The sequence below is a fragment of the Lathyrus oleraceus genome, chromosome 6 (assembly GCF_024323335.1).
Source record: "Lathyrus oleraceus cultivar Zhongwan6 chromosome 6, CAAS_Psat_ZW6_1.0, whole genome shotgun sequence".
In the NCBI taxonomy this organism is placed as follows: domain Eukaryota; kingdom Viridiplantae; phylum Streptophyta; class Magnoliopsida; order Fabales; family Fabaceae; genus Lathyrus; species Lathyrus oleraceus.
The window spans coordinates 61,101,146-61,107,571 of NC_066584.1; positions in this window are offsets into that span (position 1 = coordinate 61,101,146).

Sequence of the window (6,426 nt, forward strand, 5' to 3'; positions counted from 1 at the left end):
ACTAAATCAGTAACATACCTCAAATGTACAAATCGGTACTACATGCATATAGAGTCGAGGAGTTGATGTATTGTATAGATACCTGATTTGTGATCGAGTTACTGTTGTATTTGGTGTATTATTGTGAATAACTTATGCATTGATGATTGTTATGAATGATGCTACCCTTTATATCTTTTACACGGCTAACATATTTTAAGTGTATTCTCACCCATGTTTGTTTTGTTGTGGTTTTATGTACTCTATTGGAGTACATATAATCAAATAAAAGAGTAGCTATTATTTAAAGCGAAATGATGGAATTAAGGCTTCTTATTTTATTTAATATTTTCAGAGTTATTTAGTTTCATAGATGCTCTAATATGTAACACTGGGAAATGATGTATGTTATTATTTTGTGTTTCGGAGTTTGAGTTAATCTAATCAAATGAAGTACTTGATATTTTGAGACAATTTAAAGTATGTTGATGATTGTTCCCGCTGCTATTACATGTTATTAATTTTGAAAGAGATGTATGTTAAGAATGTGTAACACATTAACTGAGTACTTTATTTTTAAGGTGTTACAACTCATACCAAAAAATGTACCATAGAGCCTGAGCTACTTTAACAATGTTCAGAAAAGTTCTCCAAGTTCTGGAATTAGAGCCATTTCTTGGTAAATTCTCGATTTTACATCTATAAAATGGATGATTTGTCTCAAGAGAAGATTACTAAAATAGAAAAATGGTATCCTTCTTCAAGGGTATGGGCTACATCAATGGTGTAGTCCCTTCTAACGCGGTGTTGAAAAAACAAAATGAAGCGGTACATAAAGACATGTTTGGTGGTGGATGCCGACTTGAAGGAGCCTATGATGATCATTTTTTGTTAGTAACATGGGGAATCACCTTTTTCTTAGACATTCCTTTGGTGGTTTAGTTTCTAACATGTCATCTTTTGTCTAGCATATAAGATAAAATGTTGCAAAATGCAATAGACGAAAAAAACTGCTCTGGTCATGCCTTTCTTGGTGGGTGCCACCAATACTCCAACTTGTTGGGAGGTTCACATAGTAGGGCCCTCTCTTGGGTTAGTTAATCTTTGCTCACCTACCATGATGCAAGTGGAGGTGTTAGTTTTCCTAACTGATTCATAGTGGAAGATGTTTTGTGCTTGTTGTCGATCGTTGTTGGAAGGAGTTTGATTGTTAGTCTTGAGTTTGAAGTGCTTCAAGAGGAAGCCCTACCCATATCTGGAAGAAGTTTTGATTTTTAAGAAAGGTTAAGGTTGTTTGTAATAAGGAGTTAGAAGATCTGGCATATCATATTTATCACACATCGACTCCCTTGGCATTTGGTGATGTTAGGAGAGAATAGGTATTTGTGCCTAGTGGTGTTTGAAAGGAATAACAAGTGCTTCAAGAATGAATTAATACTCTCACAATAGAGTGAGGCTTGTACTTGGAAGAGCATAAAAGGGTGTCTTTAAATTATGTTCCTCAGGGGACAGATGTCGAACACGATATCCTATACAACTGGTCTGACAAGTTAAACCGGAAACACCACAAACACGATGTCCTAACACGGTAGTTGTTTACATAGTTCGGTGGAACCATACCTACGTCTAGGGGGTTGAGTCCCCAAACCAAGAAAGGAAAGTCACTATTAGTAGTTTAGTGCAATTAGTATTACAAGCAAAACCACACCATATATTGTTCAATGCCTCTTTATAACACTACCTAGAGAATTTTTATTTAGGGATCTCCCTAAATGAGAACCTACTCACTTTCTTCTCAATCATACAACCCGTGATTAGAGATTACAACTCAATAATCAATATTGAATACTACCACTCAACTCTAGACAAACCAACTATATCAAGTTACTGAAACATAGCGGTGTACATACATTAATAATAATAATTCAATAAATCCTAGAACTCTAAAATCTTCAATGTATTACTTTGCTTCCAATATAGGTTTTGAGCTCCTTATATAGCATAATAACTCTGGGCTTTTCTCCTTGGATAATAACTTTAATTTTGTCCAAAGTTAATGCAAAATTTGTTGGCCCTACTACAAAAAGTAGAAACAAGAACACCATCATTACCACAGTCCTTCGAAAGACCGTGGTGATATCTCTAAATTCAGGCGCCTATCTAATTTTTTATTTTTCTATTAAATATTGATAATTTATTACTACGGTGTTCTAAAATAACCATGGTGATATCAATTGACATTTCATTAGTTCGACTCTCAGTGCCTGCTAATTCGTGATTTCTTCAGAAATTAGCACCACCTTTCCTTTTTAGTTAAAGAAAGAAAGATATATCACTACTGTTTTTTAAACAAACCGTTGTGATATCTTTTCTATTAAAAAAAATTAAGTACTTAAAATCTGACGCTTTTTTTATAAAATTTCATTAATGTAGGTTAACTAAAAACACTGTTGTGATATATTTTTTATTATTTTGAAAAAAAATATTTGCTTAAGACCTAACACTTCTTTTTATAAAATATCATTAATGTAAATATGATATCACCATAGTTGACTAAAAACATCGTTGTGATATATTTTTTATTTTTATTTTTTAAATTTATTTGCTTAAGACATGACGGTTTTTTTTATTTATAAATTTAATCATATATCACAATGGTTTTAAAAAACAACTATGGTGATATCATTTAATCACTTTACACAGAGCTAGCTAACTTGTCTCTTCAGTTGCATATTTTCATTTCCATCAACAAACAACCCCTGACGAAACAACCCGATTTCAACCCATAACAAAATGTACATCACCATTTTAACCCCAACGATACAAATCTAGTTTCAACCCTAACGAAACGTTTAACACCATCTTCAAACCTGAAGAAACACCAACATTTTCAACTAACATCTCTGCTTTTGTACCGTTGAGGAGGGAGCCGACATTGTGTTCTTCGTTCTTTACTAGCCTTCCTTTTAGCTGTCGAGGAGGAACTTTAAGATTTTGAAAACATTTTTTTACTTATTCATCATGTTTCTGGTACGTAAAAGATTTCGTCTCATGCATCTACAATACCTACATTTTCCATTTTTATTTATGTATTTTTTGTTGATGATGCTTATGTATTTGTTATTATTGTTGCTTATCTATTTATTGTTGATGATTTTTATTATTGTTGTTGATGCTTGTTGTTGTTGTTGATGCTTTGTTGAAGATGATGCTTATTATTGTTGTTGTTGTTGTTTCTTCTTATCTATTTGTTGTTCATGCTTGCTGATATGTATCTTGATATTATGGATTATTTCTTTAACTTCCATGACATCAACGAGTTTTCCTTATTACTGATTTTCTAGACTAAGAAACATGTTGACTAAATTACTACAAAATAAAAGCAATGTCAATTTCTAGAAAATAGAGAACAATTAGTAAATAGAGAATAATCAGCATTAGAATGAGTGTAACTAAGAGAGATAAGAGGATCAAAGGTTTTAAAGTATCATTATTTGTTGTTGTTGATGCTTATTGTTGTTGTTAATGCTTGTTGTTGATAATGCTTGTTGTTGTTGTTGTTACTTATTATTGAAGATGATGCTTGTTATTGTTGTTGATGCTTATGTATTTTTTATTATTTATGTTTATTATTTTTGTTAATGCTTGACATTGTTCTTGATGCTTATTATTGAAGATGATGCTTGTTGTTGTTGTTGTTGTTGTTGATTCTTATTGTTGTTGATGCTTATGTCTTGATAGATGGCATATTCTTCATCTAGAAGCGACGAAGCTATGTATACAAATGAAACCATGACAAATGATTCACAATCTGTAGTAGGAGGACACAAAAAAAACAGCAAAGAGGTGCCACAATGATGGCTACATAAACAAAAGTCCGCAATTCGGGTGTTAGACTTTTGGTCGAGTTTAGTGTCGTTCATACTATTCTTGATGGTCATCATTCTTCACTATTTAAGAGTTATGTTGTGTTCCTTGGATGTAGTAAAGTCAACATATTGTTAGATGATTTGAAGGATATACCAGATGAGGTAAAAAAAGCATATGGACAGATATTCAGGTATTAATTTTAATTTTTATCGATTTGATCTTACGTTATATAAACACTAACACTAACTTATTATTTTAAATGTGTAGTTAACGTTTGAATTTAGTGATGATTAGAAGTTGAAAAAATGGATAACTTATGCTTGTATGACTTGGAGGAGTTTTAAGTCAATACTTATGAGTGACTACATTACGAAGCCAAAGCCAAATATTGAGTGCCCGTGGGTGAAATATATGTATCTTAACAAGAAGGTTTGGAAATATTTTGTGAAGTCTCGTAGTAGGAACGGGTTAATGGTTAGTACCAATTGTATTTTCTGATAATTTTATGGATAATCCATGGACGTTAATATTTTTCCTATGTTTATAACAGGTTAAAAGTGAATTGGGAAAGATGAACAGGTCCCAAAACAAATACCCCCATACATTGTCTCGTGGGGGATATAAGAAACTTGAGAAAACCATAATTGTTGAAAAAAGACAACAACTAGGAGACGGGGGCTCCACGAATCATGATCGGGAACCATCTCCACCATCACGACATGAGAAGTGGAAGAGGGCTCGACTAAGACCAAATGGAGACCATACTTCAGATGCCTCTAGATTAGTTGCTGAGAGAATTGTAATTAGGTCTTATTGTGTATATGTTTATTGTTATTTAAATCGCTTTGGTAATTAAAAATGTATGTCTTATCATGTTGTGTAAGATCTATTGGTTAACTCATCCAGTAAAGATACCTTTGTTGCAAAACCACAACATGATATATTAGTAGAAGCAATCGGAACAAAGGAGCATGGTGGCATGTCCGTGGGGTTGGAGATGGCATCGGCCTGAGTGTTTTTTGGTACGTCCAAAAAAACGCACTTGATAGGTGCAAAATGAAACATTGGAAGAGCTTCATAGGAAAATAGAGACTCAAAAGCAAGAATTTGAAGAGAAGTTAGAAGAGGAGCGGGAAACTCGAAAGAAAGAATTAAAAGAGTTATATGCAGTATGTGAGAGTGGGAATTATGTTATATGAAATGTATGATATTGATGTGAAAATAGCAAGTGTACTATTTTTCTCACTGTAGTAATAAAAGGGACATTCCCCGTTTGTCGATCTCAAGGACTGCTTGACGATACAGAGTTTATAGATTGTTTCAATTAGACAAAAGCCTTTGGTTTTTGTGTTGTGGTGTAATTATACTACCAATTGCAAATAAATAAAACAAGTAAAAAGGTTGAACGAGATACAAATGAGAGAAGATTGCTAGGGTTCGGTGAATGAAACTTCTTGTAACAGATATAATTTATGACGGCGTAGAGCTATTCCTGTCAAATTAATTCCGGTCCTCAAGGGTATCTATTCCTAAGTCCTTAGTAATAGACCTTTGATTATGTAACCTAATTACTATGTCCATAAACAATTAGGTTCATACTCAAGCATTCACATATCAAGAATTACCGGTCAGATAGAAAATCCCTAGTCCTAGGTTATTTTTACTATCCAAAGTTCTTATCCAGGTCAATGAATAATTGCGGTCCAGCTTACACTATTCATAATAATCATCATTCGTTGGTCCGACGAATAACGCATAAAGAACGGCGATAAGAACAAATTAATGGAAAAGAAGAAATAAGCAATACTTTCATAAACATCAATACTGTCACATTCAGAATCAGGGTCACCCCCCTAGCAATGGGGGGTTTAGCTACTCATAAGAAAAGTAAAAACAAAGATTAATATTGTTGTCATTACAGAATTTCGTGAGGAATCAATCTTCAATAATCGGAAAACTCTTGAACATATGAATCCCTTGATCTTCCTTGAGTCTCCAGCTCTCAAAACGCGTATATTTTCTCTCCAAAATGTCCAACCACCGGAAAATCGTGGTCTGGCCTCTTAATAGCTATTCAGTTGGATTTTTCCTGAATTTGTGCTCCATACGCGTACTGCGCTGTCCCATACGCGTACTGCCTAGTAGGAAACGCGTATTGGACGTAACACAGCATCTGGTACGCGTATTGCCCAGCCTGTTACGCGTATTGCCCAAGCTGGTACGCGTATCACCAGAAGCTTGTATTTTGGCTGAATTTTCCTTCCCTCTGGTCATTTACGTATGGTACGCGTACTGGGAAGGTCCATACGCGTATCATATAAGGTCATACGCGTATGGACAGCAGGTTCTCCAAAAATTGACTTTTTCTTCCGTTTTCTTGCTCGGGCTCGATTTCTCATCTGACGTTTGATCCCCTGAGCTTCCAAACTAGCTTTTTACCTGCTGGCATACCAAAAAGTGTAAAATATCCTCAAGAAACTCATCAGTAACAACACACTTAATATCATAGAATTGAGCTTATTTCTAACTAAAAATGCTTCAGTTTACACAGTTTACCTGATTTATTTACGGTTAAAT